This window comes from Carassius auratus, unplaced genomic scaffold (assembly GCF_003368295.1).
Source record: "Carassius auratus strain Wakin unplaced genomic scaffold, ASM336829v1 scaf_tig00033441, whole genome shotgun sequence".
Lineage (NCBI taxonomy): Eukaryota > Metazoa > Chordata > Actinopteri > Cypriniformes > Cyprinidae > Carassius > Carassius auratus.
Genome location: NW_020526080.1, coordinates 18,070 through 37,702, shown reverse-complemented (window position 1 = coordinate 37,702; position 19,633 = coordinate 18,070). Strand labels below are relative to the sequence as shown.

At 36.3% G+C, this 19,633-nt stretch overlaps 2 long non-coding RNA genes across 2 annotated transcripts; both read left to right on the top strand.

Moving 5' to 3' along the window:
* Window positions 1–3,734: 3,734 nt before the first annotated feature.
* On the top strand, window positions 3,735–4,773 carry LOC113081229 (uncharacterized). The gene is made up of 3 exons (XR_003282124.1): window positions 3,735–3,922; window positions 4,190–4,273; window positions 4,728–4,773. It is a non-coding gene; the product is annotated as an uncharacterized LOC113081229 (long non-coding RNA).
* Window positions 4,774–11,255: 6,482 nt separating this feature from the next.
* LOC113081228 (uncharacterized) lies at window positions 11,256–16,483 on the top strand. Its single transcript, XR_003282123.1, has 3 exons — window positions 11,256–11,338; window positions 15,221–15,327; window positions 16,400–16,483. It is a non-coding gene; the product is annotated as an uncharacterized LOC113081228 (long non-coding RNA).
* Window positions 16,484–19,633: the final 3,150 nt, after the last annotated feature.

The window sequence follows — 19,633 nt, the reverse complement described above, 5'->3', positions numbered from 1 at the left end:
AAGAAATCATGACATCCCTTCGTGGTAGGTATTCAGGTTGGCATTGGAGGGATTGACATTACAAATCCCACAATACGCATGACTGCCCTGCACTGAACATTAGTACCAGTATTTCTGTAATGCTGGCCAGCTTTTACATGTCATCCATCTGTCCAGTGCCACAGATGCACAAAACAAAGGTTTTCCCCTTTTCCCCTTTACTGTCACATAGAGCTCCCAGAAATGATTAAATGAATGAAGGAGTGTGTGCAGTGTGTCCCTCATCAGGAATGTCTTCCTCTAGTACTGTGCCCAGTGAGATTGAAATGGTGCGAGACCCATAGTTAATTCATAGATGTTTAGAATGCAGAATCTCTACCTTTTAACTTCATGGTAAAATGGATCAATATTAAAGTCATCCATCTGTCAGAACAGCAAGCAAGTCATTAATTGAGTCCCTTTCACATTTAATTGCCTTTAAATGGCTTCAAATTGATTGAAAGATTAAAACAAACCAAATGAAATGACAGTTCAGCACTGTAAGGCTACAAGAGTAACCACTAATTTTAACTCCATAGTGAAACTTACAGACTACATTGTTTTCCCCCAAAAAGCTTGTTTTATGCACTTTACTGTAATATTGGGATAAAATGTATTCCTCATAGATACATCTCCCTAATATGTATTACTCTGTCAGTTGAGTCTCTCTTTCTCTCTCCCTGCTGCTCTTTATTCAGCAGTCTTTGGCTGAAAGTGCAGTGAGTGTTTTCTGAAGAGGGTCTTCCAGCAGCTGAACAGATCTCACAGGACCATTTCTGTCCAAGAGCTGGCTGTTCTGGAGACCACCCTAACAGGAAAATCTGTGAGAGGGCCCCCCAAAAACAGCTGGATGTTGAAAAAGTTCAGGCCATAACAGGTCTGCAATTTTGAGCTAATTTTGTGTCTGGAAAATTGTTACTGAAAATGTTAATTGTACAGTAGCAGGATTGCATTGCATTGCAGGATTGAGTATTGTAATCAATTTCATGTTTTGATTTTGATTCAAGCTTGCCATTTAGTTCAAATTATGATTCGGTTGTATATAGATTAATTGGAATATTTATTTTGGACAGCAATGAAAAGTTTTGTAAAGGATTTGAGAGAGACTTCTTCTTAAAAGTTAAAAAGCACAAAGCTAATTGCTATTTACTGAATAGAAGGGATGCTTTAATGATTCATTGTTTTAATATATTACATTATGTTCGGCCTATATTATAAACCTAATCAATAATTGACCTTGTGTTTTTAGTGGAGTCACTTTTGCTCAACAAGGCTGTATTTATTTGATCAAAATACAGAAAGGAAATAAAACTCTTAGGCTAATGCAGTTTCTAATATTGGTTTTCTAATTTAATATATTTTAAAATATAGTGTATTCCTGTAAAGCAAAGCTGTATTTTCAGCATCATTCCTCCAGTCTTCAGTGTCACATGATCTTCAGAAATCAGAATAATATGATGATTTATTATCAGTGTTGAAACTGTTGTGCTGCTTAATATTTTAATCATTGATTATGCTAATAAAAAGTAAAAAAGAACAGCATTGATTAAAAACATAAATATTTTCTAACACTTTACGATAATTTTTGTATCCATTTAACACATCCTTGCTGAATAAAAGTATTAATTAAAAAAAATAATAAATAAGAAAGAAAAAATGTACTGACCCCAAACATAGTTTGAATAGTTGTGTATATTGTAACACAAAATTTCTATTTTGAATAAACCATGTTCTTTTGAACCTTTTATTTCTCAAATAATCCTGAAATAATGTTTTTCCAACATTATAAATTAGCATTTTAGAATGATTTCTGAAGGATCATGTGACACGGAAAATTCAGCTTTGCTTCACAGGAATAAATTATATTTTAAAGTATATTAAAATAGAAAACTTTTATTTTAAATTGCAAAAATATTTCACAATATTATTTTGTGAAATAATATTCAGTATTATAGATACAGCCTTGATAAGCCTAAGAAACTTCTTTAAAAACTTTACTGAACTTTCTCAGGTAACTTAAAATGTAGATAATTTAGTTATATCAAGGGTCAAATCAAATATAAAGAGCACATTAGAGTTAAAAGCTACACATGTTTTTGTGCATGCACTGTTCAGGTCTGGTATAAAGAATGGTTTTGCTCAGGTGGCTGAAATGTTCCACTAATAGAGAAATGCTTCAGATGGTAGTTATCATGTCAGCCAGTATTGTGGTGCATCCAAAGACATCCATCTTTAAATGTCATCCCCGTTCAGAGACCTTTTGTACTTCTTGCAGATGTATTTTCTTTTATTTCTTTGACTTTGGGGACTGTGTTTCCAATAGAATTTCTAACCTCTCTTTTTGAGTATTAATAAAATAAAATAATCAAATTATTTTGTAAAGTGTTTTTCACAATACATGCCATTTCAAAGCAGCCTTATAGAAAATGTGCATGTCTCTATTACAATTTAGTCTGATCTATAATATAAATATACTTTTCAACTTGAATGAGGTTGTGTGATTTGATTTATATTGTGATGTTTCTTCTCTTGTAAACTCTGTTTGATTAACACGCTGGAAGCAATATTGACATTTCCTCACTGCTATTCACGATGTACTTTTATTAAGTATTTTGGGTGTAATACATTATGTTTACTGTCTGATGTAGTGGAAAGTAAAAGTTGTATGAACATGTCCTCTGACCTTCCCTATTTTACTTTGTTAACAGACTGTTTTTCCACACACATAGAAGAAACTGAAGTTTGCTTGAGGTCTTGGAGTCTTCACTGATGAGCTGATGAGTTGAATCAGGTGTGTTTGATCCGGGACACATCTCAAATGTGCAGTGTTGGGCTTCTCCAGGACCAGGATTGGGAACCACTGCCTTATGGGACACACTTAAGAGTTTACAGAGATTATTATTTTTTTACTTTCAACTTTGCATTTTAAAAGAAACTTCTAAATGTCTTTTCAATAGTCCCTATTAAAGATGACAATTTAATTTGTGGTGCTTCTAATTAAGTGATAAAAAGCAGTTGCAAATGATGAACAAAATAAATATACTTTTCTCTGCACCGAGAAAACTACCAAATTATTCTCAATATCTAATTATTATTATTAATATTTCACATACATTGGAAAGGTTTCTGTGAAGAACTCAGTGTTGTATAGTGATCAGAAGTAAAATGAAAAGTGTGAGTAAAATAAATAATGTTTAATTTTTATAAATCTATGATTGTTGCTTTATTAAATAGTTAATGTATCCCTCAAGACCTCTTAGTGTAAGCTTGTATAATACAGACTAGTATCTCAGTCTGTTACAGACATTACAAGCAATATGTTGTGGTCTTTCAACCAATCTTGTGTTGAGGTCTGAAGTTAGACACATGGTATATGTGGTGGCACCCATCCAAGTACATGACCAAATCTGGTAATTGTTGGTTATATTATTTTAGAAAACCTTTTTTTTTATTCTCTCTTCTTTTTATCATTTTTATTCTGTGTCAGAAACTTGTCGGATATTGCATACATGACATAAATTAAGGAGATTACATTAATAAAACTGCATTCCGTCTCTCTTGAATTAAAACTCAATGGTCAATGTGTGGATGAACTGAAATCCCATGAGCTTTAATAGGACTATTCTCCATCACATAATTGAGTTGTTAAAAGCCAGGAATGAAATGCTAACTGTCCATGCTAGAAGGCCTTCATCTTGCATTATCCAGCAGATACATCAAGGTATGATGCTATGCCTTCAGTTATGAATACAAAGCTTTTCATCACTTTTCTCAGTTTTTAAGATTGCAAAGTGAAAACCCTTGTTCATCTTTTATTTTTGACCCCAGACTCTCAAGAGGATTTGAGCAGTGAACTAGGGTGTGCTTCAGTGGGTACATGATGTCAGACAGTGGGCTACTGAGGGTACAGTATTTTACAGACAGTCATCGAAGTAGTTTACTATTGCAGTCTGCTAATCACGTGTAGAACTGAGAATCTGTGCCATGCAGGAGAATTAAGGAAGGACTTGTCTTCCTGTTTTGCTTGCTATAAACTTGTGGGCTTGTAACTCCACTGAGACTATAAACACTGATTTGGGGCTCTAGATTATCTTAATATTGGTATTGAAACTCTTTTAAGGCCGAGTCTGAAAGACATCATAATCATTTACTTGTATTATTGTTGCTTTAGGATTCTGTAGGTACCAGATGTGATGACCAACATAACCTTCAGAAATCAACTGAACAAATGTTTCTAGCCTTTATAATCAGACTGGTGTGTTGACAACTCATCTAATATATTTGTTATTTGTATGACTTGCAGATGTGTCGTCTGGATTTTTTTGGAATTAACAAATTTTCAGGTCCTTAATTTTAAAATGTCTTCCTCTTAATTTTACAGATATTAAGCCGACTATGCATTTTAAATTATTCTTTATGAGGACAAGTCATTTTGAGCAGGAGGTCTTCATCAGGCCTACAGCTCTTGTGAGATGACTGAGGTATTTAAAGCTCTTAATCAGCTGAGTAGTTCTTGAAATAAAGAACAAGGGAGACAATCTTTAGTGTGTGGGGGTCTTCCTAACGTCTTGTTCCTTAATAAGCAGACTTTTTACATTTATGCACCGACACCAGGTTTTGCGAGGTACATACACTACTTGTGTTTTGTCTGCTGTTCAGAATGTACAGGTCAGATTTGTATTGTAGAGATGTTATTTATGTGATTTCAGAATCCAGCAACATCCTCACCAAGAAGAAGAGTTTGATGCGTACATGTGAGGAGCCATCAAATCAGCAACAGTTAAATATGGCAGGCTACTATATATGAAATTAAAGTAATTATAACAAGTTTTATTACAAGTGTAACTGTAACATGATTGCTAAGAATATAAATATAATCCAGCACATTACCTTGTTAATGGAAAGACATCTGTTTGCAGTAATCTTAGTAAAAGTGATCTACAGTAATAACAGTGTCATCTGAAGAGGAAGGGGATCCAGGGAAAGTCACAAACGCTATGCCATAATGACACAAGACACATATGTACAATATTTTATGAGCTCACTTACAACAGCTTTTAAAAACCTTTTTATTGGTATAAAGTGCATGGTGCAAATGGACAGACTTGAAAGTTATAATTATTTTAAATGACGGTATCATTATTTGACACTGTTCAATAGTTTTATATAAATTTGAAACATTTACTCGATTATTTCCCATGTCAAATAGCTTTGTATAAAGATGTCGTAACAGGTTGTCAGTTAATTACCAAGGCATTTCCAGAGTTTGATATAGATGAAATGTGTATCCAAAATATGTGATAAATAAAGACAAGTTAAGGATCAGCCACTATGAATATGTTTATTTATTTTATGAGACCATTCTCTGAACAAACTCCCAGATACATTTTATGTCTTACACTTTGTGTCTGAAAATAAAGAAATAAAAAAACATTTCTAAAAAACAGTATGATGACAACTCATAAACTCACTCAAAAGTGTTAACAACTGATGTGTGAAACGAACAAACTAATTATTATTTATTATTACAACAGAGGAAAATAAATAGTTAAAAAAGAGGAATCCAGCACATTGGGCACCTGTAGAAATTGGAAACGAAACAGTGTCTATCACTGTAAAAAATATCTACTTGGTTCTACTTAAAATCATAAGTTAAGCAGCTGCCTCAAAATTTCAATTAAAAACAAAATGGATTAATGAATTGATTTAACTCATTATTCTGAGTCTTGTTAAGCTGTGAATTGTCTTCTGTGAGTCAACATGACTATACAATTATAGTTGTTTCAACTTTGCTATGCAAGTTCAAAATAAAGTGAACTCAGTAGTGAGCATTCTGTTAACTTATCCCCATTAGTGGGTTCAACGTAGTAATTTCAATTAAGTTATGTCTTTGAATTAGGGTATCAAGTTTAGATGATCTAAAAGAATGTCTTGTTTTAACTTCATTATAAAAAGAACTTTTTTTTTTTTTTCAAATTAAAACCAATGTTAAGCTAATACAAGCTATACATAAACACTTCAATCATCTCAAACTTGCAATCAATACTTTTTTTGGTACCAAACTTCAGTTGGGTGCAGGTCACATAATGAGGCTAAGTGGGTTGTGCACAATCATGGGGAAGACTGCTGGTCTGACAGTTGTCCAGAAGACAATCATTGACACCCTTCACAAGGAGGGTAAGCCCCAAACATTCATTGCCAAAGAAACTTGTTCACGCCAACCCGACTCATCTTGTATGATGGAAAGATTAGGCACCCCCACAGCAACAACGCCAGTGTACATTGAACTCAATTTGAGTCAAATTTAACACTCTTGAAATGTATATATGACTCCCTCCGTTTTGGGAGTTAAAATAACACTTTCGAAAGTGTGAAATAAGTACATTTTAACACTGAAAGAGTTTATTTGTAAATCCAGCATGGTGTTGAAATGTACTCTGTGCGTAATGTACATATTTCACACTTCTGAAAGTGTTATTCTAACTCCGAAACGGAGGGAGTCATATATACATTTCAGGAGTGTTAAATTTGAGTTAATTGTGTGCTGTTCAGGTTCAGGAGTTCAATGTTCAAGTAAAAAAATAAAATACATACATACATACATACATACATATATATATATAATAATCCACAAATCAATGCATGTTTACAATTATTTATTTAAATTGAAACTATAAAAATGGTGGGGGGGGGGGGGGGGGGGGGGTGAATCATTTCACATCCATTTATCAAAGCTTTTATTAACAATTGAAATGTCAGAGACAAGTATCAATTACAATACAATAATAGTTTACTCAAAACATTTATCCCAAAATGTTGTCAATCTTCATGTGGTTCCAATCCTGTATGACATACGTGTCTTACATGTCTGTGGAATGGCATGAGTATAAGTAAATAACAATTCAGGTGAACAATTTGTTTTAAGGGTTATTTCGACCCCAAACAATAAAAATGATGTCATCTTTATTTACCCGACTGCTGGTCTCTGTGCATGAATGTGCGTTGTGACCAATCAAGATGAATAAAAACACAAAATAAAATACAATCTATGTGCTTTTTTCTCTGAGGTAAATACATCTGTTGTGCTCGTTGCAACAGGAAGTGATCACGTTCATCTGTCGGCTGTCATGACAACCGAAGCTCCAGTCCGGAGTCAGTGAAGAAATTACACATTTTGGGGATTTCCATGCTTAGTTTTTTATGTAATGTTTTTATTAATCTTGATTTTTTTCAGAACTTGTGTGCAATTCAGTGTGAACTGAACTAATAGTGTCTCATGAGCACACAGTCATGCACAGAGACCAACAATCAAGTCAGGATGTTTGTTAAATAATATGAAAAAGTTCAGTATGTTTCTCACCAAACCTTATTGTATACACACACAACACTTGGAATATACATCACATGAGACATAAGACCACTCTGTTATACTTTGGCTTCTATTTTAACAGCTTGATGTTATTCGCCATAGACTGACATTATATGGACAAGCATATTCGGGACATTTTATTGAAATCTCCTTTTGTGATATGACATAAGACAAACTTCAAGGGTAAGTAGATGATTATTTAAATTTTGGGGTAAACTATAACCCTTTAAGGAAAAGCATTTAAATCACTGTAAAAATATAGATTTTTGTTGTAAAAAGAAGTCCGTCTTACTGGAAAATAAGTTGTGGTTCCTGAATTCCATGTTGATCTCAATGCGCTGAGGCAGGGCTCCGTCTATCAGAATGAATGCACATAAATGGGACAGCACATAAATAAATGACAGTACAAGCATACCAAAATAATCTAATCTAATCTGTAGTTCATGCTACCCACGTGTAACTCATGCAGTATAGAGAGTTTGAGGACCGTATATTGAAAAGTTATTTACAAATATATACAAATGAATATATATATGAAAATATATGAATATATGAAACAAACACATACACACACACATACATATGTGTGTGTGTGTGTGTAAAAATCACACAAATCCAATATACAAATACATCAACATTATGAAAACTTTTTAAATGAATGCTTAATGTAATCACAAAATTTGGTCACAAGACAGACATGCAAGAAACAATGAACTAACGTAAATGATATTGCTATTTTAGATTTGGGTTTGATTTGACATCAAATTTAATCTGTGAGAAACGTTTCAGATCGTCTAGGCACGCACAGCATAAAAATATCATTATTACATAATATTATTGTATGAAAAACATAGTTAATGAGGTAAAACACTTACTCGGTGTTCATCTTCAGTTCTCTCTTCACAGCAGTTCAGTCAGTGTACTGTTTGAGTAAATGAATTACTCCGGGATATTGGTTTGTTTGAACTCAGAGGGAGTGTAAGACACATTAAAAAAGTTAACAGCTTAAGTCATTTGTCGATTAATGCTTAATAGAGACGCGAACCGTTTAAAACGATTCAGTTAGATTTGGTGAACTTTATTAAATACATATTTTAAATGAGATGAAAACACTCACTTTCAGAATTCCCTCATAGAAAATAACTGACATCCTCGTCTGTTCTGGTTCAGAAGAGTATAATTGTTGAATTCAGTGGTTATTTTGTTGTCTTTGTGCCCAAAATACATTCTCATAGCTTCATAGAATAACAGTTGAACCACAGATGGACTGTTTTACCAATGTCCTTGCAACCTTTCTGGCTCTGGGAACATTTCAGTTATGCTGCAGTCTATGGAGAGTTAGAAAGCTCTCGTGTTTCATAAAAAATATCTCAATTTGTGTTCTGAAGATGAACAAAGGTCATGGAATGACACAAGGGGGAGTAATTAATGACAGAATTTTCTTTTTTAGGCCCACTATCCTTTAAAGCTGTAGAATATGATTTGTAGACCAGATCATCTTTGAAGCACCACAATATTTAATTTAAAATGCTATTTTGTCACAAATATTGCACCTTGTGAATTGAAGTCTATAGTGTGATTTCGATTAATTTCAGATAATTGTTCACCTCTACTGTTAAATGAACAAATACATCTGGACATTGCCCAAACATAATAAACATCTTACAAATGGAAATACATACTTCATGAAGACTCACATCAATTAATGTCAGTTAAAATGTATGGGTTTACACACAGTACATCAACACACCTTTCCTTTTATGAAGCCGCACTGTAGTGGGAACTGGACAGCCTCCTTTTTCCACACCTTCATCTGTTAATAACATGGAAAAATTTAAATATGTAAAACATATACAATTTCACACACACACATATATATGAAATATATATAGTATATATTTGATGAATGGAGACAAACAAGAAAAACATTCCCAGGTTTGCTCTGTTTATCTCCATTAATACTATTTTCTGAGCATATTTTCACTTACCTACATCAACTCGCTCCATCAATATTGTCACCACATATTTTCACATCAATTATCTTTCTTAGATGATAATACAACTGTACAGTTTACAAACAGTATTCAGTAAGAATAAAAGTTGTGTGTATTTTATATTTTGTGTGTATATTTAATTTACAGAAAATAACTAAAACATCAAAGAGATAAGAGAAGTAAAATAATGTACATTACCCAGTGTATGTTACAACAAAAATACAACAATAAAAAATCTAAGACAGGCCCTAGTGAACAAATCTGTTTCTAGATATCTTTAAAAGGGTGTAATGATGGGGTGAATTAAGGGTGTTTGGGACAGTTTCTGAATTTCTGCCTTCTGCAAGGTTTCTTGCCATAAATTAAAACATCAGCTCAAACACGATACACTTCTGTAAGACTGAAGATGTTAACTACTCATCTGAGGAGGAGACATTGATATATTATTATAATGAAAGGATGCGTGACGTACACTGTTCTGTAAGTTCATTCAAAGCAGAAAACAACATTCATGTTCTTTATGTGGAAAGAGTTTTTAAAAGTTCACTAGAAAACACACACTGCTGTCTGTGAACTTCACTCTGACAACATTGTTGGTTTGTATTCTGAAGGAACCAAAAAGAAAAGTAAAACATGAGACGATAACACTCACAGTCATCACAAATCTCTCAACAACACTTAAACCATGTTATTTGCTTCTAACATATTTCTGAATTTGTGTGTTCCTATTGTTTTTCTTTTCTTTTCTTTTCCTTCTTTTTAATACGGAACACTACTTTATTGTCTTTAATGTGGGATGATTCTCCTTAATACACAATGATTGGCAACCCACAGCTGGACAAAGTAATGATCATAGACAGTAAAAGAAAAGGACACAGCGACCCCATTGGAACTCAATTGAGACAAGTGAAGCCCATTTTTAGCGTTTTTTAGCACTTCCGTTTCTGACGCGCAGACTCAAACTAAGCTTGATGATGTCAGCAACCTGTCTGACAGATGTAAATCTTCTAAGTGGTTGTGCATGCAAACTGCCATCGTTAATCTTGCAGAGACGGCGAGCTTGAGCGGGGAGTTCTTTGGCGTGAGTGAGCAGGAGTAAGTATTCTGATTAATTATTTTGTATAGTATTTTAAAATGTAACGCCAGTACGCCATATTAAGTTAATTGCCTGCGAGCTTCTCCTCCTGTCTATACGGTAATGCGACAGAGAGTCGAGTGGTTATGACGCAATCGTTAGCCTATTTTTTACAAAAACTGTTTATTCGGGGCCATAATGTAACATAGAAGGTAATGGAGCCCTTTATACATTGTCGTGTATCTTTAGAAATAAATAATGGACAAATGGAGTCTTTAAACGCCTCAGATGTAAAGTTATTCGCTGTCAAAGTGACGCCAAAATGAATGGGAGTCAATGGGAATGCTAACGCAAGTGAAGTTCTGCTACAAGATGGCAGCCCCCACCCGACTTCAACTTCCGGTCGACTTCCTTGCCGCCTGGCAATGATGCAATCAAAAACCAGTTGGACATTGAGCCTATAAACATAAAGAAGCAGAAACTGTAGAACAAGTATTAATACTACACCTTTATATGAATAGAAATAATTTAAAGTAACAAATTAAAACAAATCTCTGCATGTGGGACATTTGCAATAAACATGATACATAACAGTCCAGGAGTAATAATGCAGTGTTTAAATGTATTCGGTGTAATATCCAGGCTCCAGTACAGCAGGTGGCAGTAACTGTTCAGCTCGCTCGAGACCCTCCAGTAAAACCCACGAAGAAGAAGAAAACGAAAGTAACTGAAGACAACACGCAGATCACAAGAGCAAGCGTTGCTCATTGGAATTGATGAATGCCATTCCTAGAAAACATTTTTCATTTTCAAGCTTAAAGCACAGAAAAAATTAGTGTTTCAAATGCTTATAAATTCTCTTCTTAGTGGACAAGACTGCAAGTAAGTTTTCAGAAAGGGGTTATTGAAAACGAATGTGTTTCTGAAGGTGTCTCCGTATTTCCTCTTCTGTTTTATGCTGTTTCGCGAAATCGAAAGTGTTTTTAAACCAGCCATTTCTCATTAAGATCATCTGGTTATTCTACATGGCAATGCATTTGTTTGTAACTCACTTTATTGTATATAGTGTTTTTTTTTTTTTTTTTTTTTTTTTTTGCTGCAAATTCAATTCAATTCAATTCAAGTTTATTTGTATAGCGCTTTTTACAATACAAATCATTAAAAAGCAACTTTACAGAAAATTATGTTTCTACAATATTTAGTAGTAGCTTATAAGTGGTGACTGTCAGTTTGTGCACGTATGAATCAGAATCAGAATCAGAAAGAGCTTTATTGCCAAGTATGTTTGCGCATACAAGGAATTTGTTTTAGTGACATAAGCTTCCAGTACACAGAGACATCAACACACACACAAAAAAAAAAAAAAAAAAAAAAAAAACTAGGCAAATAGATAAGTGTATAAACAATTGTGCTATAAATGATAATGGAATAGGATTGAATAAGATGCAGGGATGTACTAGGATGGGGGGGTAACAAATAAATATAAGGATATTGCACTTTTGTTTGCATAAGCATAAGTGGGGAACATTTAACTGTTCATGAGGTAGATTGCCTGGGGGAAGAAACTGTTTTTGTGCCTTACTGTTCTGGTATTTGCGGCTCTGAGGCGCCGGCCAGATGGCAAAAGTTCAAAAATGGGGTGACTTGGATGTGAGGGATCCAGAGTGATTTTATGAGCCCTTTTCCTCACTCTGGATGTATACAGTTCTTGAAGGCTGGGCAGGGGAGCACCAATAATCCTTTCAGCAGTCCGAACAGTTCTCTGTAGTCTTCTGATGTCTGATTTTGTTGCTGAGCCAAACCAGACAGTTATAGAAGTACACAGTACAGACTCAATGACGGCTGAGTAGAACTGTTTCAGCAGCTCCTGTGGCAAGTTAAACTTCCTCAGCTGGCGAAGGAAGTACAACCTTTGTTGGGCCTTTTTTACAATGGAGTCAATGTGATTGTCCCACTTCAGGTCCTGAGAAATGGTGGTTCCCAGGAATCTGAATGACTCCACTGCAGTCACAGTGCTGTTCATGATGGTGAGTGGGGGGAGTGCAGGTGGGTTTCTCCTAAAGTCCACGATCATCTCCACTGTTTTGAGCGTGTTCAGCTCCAGGTTGTTAAGACTGCACCAGACAGCCAGCTGCTCAACCTCTTGTCTGTAAGCAGACTCATCACCGTCCTGGATGAGGCCGATGACTGTAGTGTCATCTGCAAACTTTAGGAGCTTGACAGAGGGGTCTTTAGAGGTGCAGTCATTGGTGTACAGGGAGAAGAGCAGAGGGGAGAGAACACATCCCTGAGGGGCGCCAGTGTTGGTGGTGCAGCTGTTTGACATGAATTTCCCCAGTCTCACTAACTGTTGCCTATCTGTCAGAAAGCTGGTGATCCACTGACAGATAGAGCTAGGAACAGAGAGCTGGGTCAGTTTGGTCTGGAGGGTTGTTGGGATGATGGTGTTGAAAGCTGAACTAAAGTCCACAAACAGGATCCTCACATAAGTCCCTGTTTTGTCCAGATGTTGTAGGGTGAAGTGCAATCCAATGTTGATTGCATCATCCACGGACCTGTTTGCTCGGTAAGCAAACTGCAGGGGGTCCAGTAAGGGTCCAGTGATGTCCTTCAGATAACCCAGAACCAGTTTTTCAAACGACTTCATGACGACAGATGTTAGAGCCACAGGCCTGTAGTCGTTAAGTCCTGTTATCTTGGGTTTCTTTGGAATGGGCATTATGGTGGAGCGTTTGAAGCAGGAAGGCACTTCACACAACTCCAGGGATCTGTTGAAGATCTGTGAAAAGATGGGGGCCAGTTGGTCAGCACAGATTTTCAGACAGGCTGGTGTAACGCCATCTGGGCCTGGTGCTTTTTTTCTTTTGTTCTTCTTGAAGACCTGGCGCACATCATCTTCACAGATTTGAAGAGCAGGAGGTGTGGAACGGGGGATTGCAGGAGGTGTTAATGGTTGGTCAGAATGGGTGTTGGGGGTTTCAAATCTACAATAAAACTCATTCAGGTCGTTAGCAAGCCGTTGATTAGCCTCAGTGCAAGGGGATGGTGTCTTGTAGTTTGTGATGGCCCTCAGTCCTCTCCAAACTGAAGTTGAGTCGTTGGAAGAAAACTGGTCTTCCAACTTTTTAGCGTAGGTCTTTTTAGCCGCTCTGATCTCTTTGTTCAGTGTGTTCCTGGCCTGATTGTACAAGACCCTGTCCCCATTTCTGTAGGCATCCTCTTTGGCCTGACGAAGATGTCTGAGTTTTACTGTAAACCATGGCTTATCATTGTTGAATGTTAAATAAGTCCTGGTAGGAATGCATACATCCTCACAGAAACTGATATATGATGTTACAGTCTCTGTGAGTTCGTCCAGATCGGTGGTAGCAGCTTCAAAAACACTCCAATCAGTGAGGTCAAAACAAGATTGTAAATCCTGCTCTGTTTCGCTGGTCCATCTCTTCACAGTCCTTACTACAGGTTTAGCAGATTTAAGTTTCTGCTTGTAGGATGGTATAAGATGAATCAGACAGTGATCAGAACGTCCCAAAGCTGCTCGTGGAACAGAGTGATATGCATCCTTTATTGTGGTGTAACAGTGATCCAATATATTACTGTCTCTGGTGGGACATGTAACATGCTGTCTGTATTTTGGCAGATCACAGGAAAGATTGGCTTTATTAAAGTCCCCAAGAATGATTAAAACAGAGTCCGGGTGTTGTTGTTCTGTCTCTGTGATCTGATCAGCGAGTTTCTGTAAAGCTGAGCTCACGTGCGCTTGCGGATGGATGTAAACACTAACCAGAATGAACGAATGAAACTCCCGCGGCGAATAGAACGGCTTGCAGTTGACAAACTGCATTTCTAGATCAGGACAGCACATCTTCTTTAACACCGTTACATCTCTACACCACCGTTCATTGATGTGAAAGCATGTCCCGCCGCCGCGCGATTTCCCCGTCGATTCTGATTCGCGATCCGCTCTGAACAGCTGAAAGCCCGGCAGATGGAGCGCGCTGTCCGGTATGGCGTCATTCAGCCAGGTTTCCATGAAACACAGAGCAGCAAGAGCAGAGCAGTGAGAAATCCTTATTTGTCCGAGAGAGCAGAAGGAGTTCGTCTGTTTTGTTGGGTAGAGAGCAGAGATTTGCCAGATGGATGCTAGGCAACGGCGTTCGAAATCCGCGCTTCCTGAGTCTGACGAGCGCTCCCCCTCGCTTCCCCCGTCTGCGCGTCCTGAAGCGTTTGATCAGCGCCGCCGCTCCTCCGATAACAATGTTCAGTAAAACGTCTGAATAATTTAAATCCGGTAAAAGATCTTGTGGTGTGTTCTGCCGAATGTTCAGCAGTTCATCCCTGGTGAAACTGATCGTGTTTGTTAAACAAAAAACAGGAAAAACGAACAAAAACAATACAAACACTGGAGTGCCAAGCACTGAAGCAGCCATGCGCGGCGCCATCGAGTACTAACAGGATTTTTCAGAAAAAAATTATACAAGACGTAGTCATCTAGACGATGAACATTATTAATATTATTAATTAATAACTATTATATGATTCAGTCACACATTTAGCAATAATTGTTAGTTCTGTTGTTGATTCAGGGTTAGCATCATCTGGGGTCCTCTGAGGGTCAGCATCATCTCTTCTCAGGTGTTCTGGATCCAGACTGGAGCTTGTGTAAATCCTAGTTACCACGGGATGTAAATCAGGAACTACCAAAAGTCCAGCGTTTTGCTAACTGAACATATTTCTTGATCTCATTAACCTCATCATCTCCAGGTCACACTGAACAGCAGATTGTTGTCTCAAGCCAGTGCTGATCAATGACAGTTTAGCTGCAGTCTGTCAGAGAAGAGAGGAAAGATGAGTCTCTCACAGAAACAGAGGTAAGACTGAGTCTGTTTTCAGAGAAGCATTTTAAACACTGCTGCACTTTCAGAGGATTGCTGAAAAAGACACAACCTTAACAAACTGTGTTTTATATTTACAAATGATTTGCAGAACTTCAGAGCTTCATAACTTCCTAAAAAAAAAGAAAAAAAGAACACTGATCCAGAAATGATTAAAATGCCTTGACTGAAGTCCAGATATTAATTTCACAAATGTGTGCATCACAATGTTAAATATTAGCGTAATGCTGTTCAAAGGTTTACACAAAGAGAAGACGAGGCTTCAGTGAGTTGTAGTGTTGTCGTCATGTTGTGGAGACGCTGTGTGTTTGGATGAGAAAGTAAACCCTCTTTGTTTGGATTCAGTGTTTAAGATTTATTAATAACTCTGTTCCTGAGCCATACGACCCAAAGGTTAGCTTGTGTACAGCATGCTTTATGAAGCTGCAGTGCATTTTCTCCCAGCTTCCTGTGTACAACATCAGATATACACATAGCAGGTGGTTTTGGCGCAGTGGATAAGACACATTCTTTGGTGTGAGAGACCCAGGTTCAAATCCACTGTGAGACACCAATGTGTACCTGATCAAGACACTTAACCCTAGCTGCTGCAGAGGAGTGTGACCTCTGACATATATAGCAAGTGTAAGTCGCTTTGGATAAAAAGCGTCACTAAATGAATAAATGTAAATGTACACACACCTAAATACACTGTATATAAAATACAATAAACCACACATAAATAACTGTATTTTATGTTGACACTTCAGGACATAAAGTTGTAGAAAATTAAACTGAAATAAAAAACTTTATGAGATTGTATCTGAAATGTAAGAGAGTTGAAAATCTCTTTAATTAGATCAGTCAAATATTTGTAAAAATATATTTATTCTCACATTTTAAGTACTTTACAGAAATTGCTGAACACATGTGAGTCTGTAAACAAGAATGACTGCTATCTTTAAAACTCTGCAGATGTTTCTGTGAAGGACTAGAGAGAATGTGTGTCAATATAAAACACAGATGAACCTCCTGTAGAAAAGTTTCTCTTCTCTCTTTGTGTCATTAGTGTAAGATCAGACTCACATGTGTCTGTGAAGAGTGACCAGTCAAAGGATGACGGACCACACTTCAGTGAAGAAACATCACAAACTAAACAGTATTTGATCTGTTTCTTATTTTTCTTTAAACAAAGACTGTGTCAGAAAGTGTATCAGTGAATAATTATCAGAAAACTACTTGTAGTCCATAAATCTATCACTTATTTATTGTTTTTCTCTTTGCTAAAATGTTTACAAGATATTTTGGTCATATTTCTTTTCCTAAAAATGCAGTATTTTGATTTATTTTATTTTATTTACGATCAGGCTTCAGTATGAAACATTAGATCCAGATTTACAGTCTCACAGGAAACACAATAATTTTACAGACAGTCTCCTGCAGATCTTCCAGGTAATAAAACACATTTTCAAGAACATTTAATAATTATAATAATCAAATATGTTATTGAATAAGAGTGAGACAGAACTTTTATTCCTAATTGTTTTTTTTAAGAACCTATAAAATAAGAATGAAAGCCTATTTTAATTAATATTTACAGCAAATTAATGTTTGTCTCAACTTGATTTTTTGAACTTGAACTTTTTTATGAATATATTTAATTACCGAATAAATAATATTTATAAAAATATAGGATTTTTTCCTCTCATTCATTCTTGTCTTTCTTTGTAGGATCTTGAAAGCAAAATAATTACATTTCTGAAGAAAGAACTGGAAAAGTTTAAGAAAATATTACAAAAAGAGGACATGCAATACTTTGTGAAGGACTTTAATGAGAACAGATGCAGTATGAAAGAAGCAGCTCTTGATCTCACGCTCTACTTCCTGAGAGAGATGAAGCAAGATGAAGCTGCTGATACTCTAGAAGGTAAGAGACTCTGTTCGCTGCTTCCAGTGCCGTGTCGCTCTGTTTTCTCTTCCACAATCACTGTTATGACTCAAAGGAAGATCATTTGCTGTTCATATGCCTCTCATATTATCTTCATAACCTCATCTGTCTCTTCCAATGACAGACTTCCTTTAGACTTCCACATTCTGTTCTGTACATACAGTGGGGCTCGAAAGTTTGGGCACCCCTTGCAGAATCTGTGAAAATATGAGTAATTTTCAAAAAAATGAGAGAGATCATACTAAATGCATGTTAGATTTTATTTAGTACTGTCCTGAGTAAGATATTGTACATAAAAGATATTAACATTTAGTCCACAAGACAAAAAATTGCTGAAATTATTAAAATAACCCCCTCAAAAGTTTGGGAACCCTTGGTTCTTAATACTGTGTTCTGTTACCTGATGATCCTCGACTGTCTTTCTGTTTTGTGATGGTTGTGCATGAGTCCCTTGTTTGTTCTGAACAGTTAAACTGAGCAGCGTTCTTCAGAAAAATCTTTAAGGTCCTGCAGATTCTTCAGTTTTCCAGCATCTTTGCATATTTGAACCCTTTCAAGCAGTGACGTTATGATTTTGAGATGCATCTTATCACACTGAGGACATTTGAGGGACTCAAACACAACTATTTAAAAAGATTCAAACATTCACTGATGCTCCAGAAGGAAACAAGATCCATTAAGAGCTGGGGGGTGAAAACCTTTGGAATTTGAAGATCAAGGTAAATTGTACTTAATTTGTGTACCGGGAAACATACAAGTATATTCTGTTGCTTACGAAGGGCAGAACTAAATGGAAAAAAATTATATTTCAACAAAATAAGACAAATTTGGCCATCTTCATCGTGTTCAAAAGTTTTCACCCCCCCCCCCCCCCCCAGCTCTTAATGCATCTTGTTTCCTTCTGGAGCATCAGTGAATGTTTGAATCTTTTTAAATAGTTGTGTTTGAGTCCCTCAAATGTCCTCAGTGTGATAAGATGCATCTCAAAATCATAAAGTCATTTCTTGAAAGGGTTCAAATATGCAAAGATGCTGGAAAACTGAAGAATCTGCAGGACCTTAAAGATTTTTCTGAAGAACGCTGCTCAGTTTAACCGTTCAGAACAAACAAGGGACTCATGCACAACCATCACAAAACAGAAAGACAGTCGAGGATCATCAGGTAACAGAACACAGTATTAAGAACCAAGGGTTCCCAAACTTTTGAGTGGGGTTATTTTAATAATTTCAGCATTTTTTTTGTCTTGTGGACTAAATGTTAATATCTTTTATGTACAATATCTTACTCAGGACAGTACTAAATAAAATCTAACATGCATTTAGTATGAATTTTTTTTTAAATTACTCGCATTTTCACAGATTCTGCAAAGGGTGCCCAAACCTTCGAGCCCCACTGTAACAAACCCAGAGACTAAACAATCTGTGTATTTTATTCCTGTGTTTAGATGAGCTGGTCTTCATTCATCAGCTAAAGTGTAGCCTAAAGAAGAAGTATCATTGTGTGTTTGAAGGAATTGCAAAGCAAGGTGACTCTACACTTCTGAAGAACATCTACACAGATCTCTATATCACTCAGGGTTGTAGTGAACAGGTCAATACTGAACATGAGGTAAGACAGATTGAAGTTGCTTCCAGACGTCATGAATCACAGGAGATACAGGTTGAGTGCAAACATTTGTTTGAAGCACCTGAACAAGACAAGCAGATCAGAACTGTACTGACAAAAGGAGTTGCTGGCATCGGAAAATCAGTCTCTGTGCAGAAGTTTGTTCTGGATTGGGCCGAAGGAAAAGAAAATCAAGATATCAGCTTCATATTTCCTCTTCCATTTAGAGAGATGAACTTAAAGAAGAAAGAAAAACTAACTTTGATGGACCTTATAACTCAGTTTTTCCCAGAGACAAAAGGACTGAACCTTACAAGAAGAAATCAATTGAAAGTCTTGTTCATTCTTGATGGATTGGATGAATGTCGACTTCCTGTAAACTTTAAGGATAATGAGACGTGGTCTGATGTTTCATCACCAGTCTCTCTGGATGTTCTCCTGACGAGCCTCATCAAGGGAAATCTGCTTCCTTCTGCTCTCATCTGGATCACCGGCAGACCAGCAGCTGCCAGTAAGATTCCTCCTGACTGTATCGACCGGCTGACAGAGATACGAGGATTCAATGATGCACAAAAGGAGGAGTACTTCAGAAAAAGATTCACGGATGAGAATCAGGCCAAAGAAATCATTGATCATGTTAAACAATCAAAGAGTCTCTTTATCATGTGCCACATTCCAGTCTTCTGCTGGATTTCAGCCACTGTTCTCCAGAACATTTTAGAGGAGAAACTAAATAATGTTGTGAAAAAC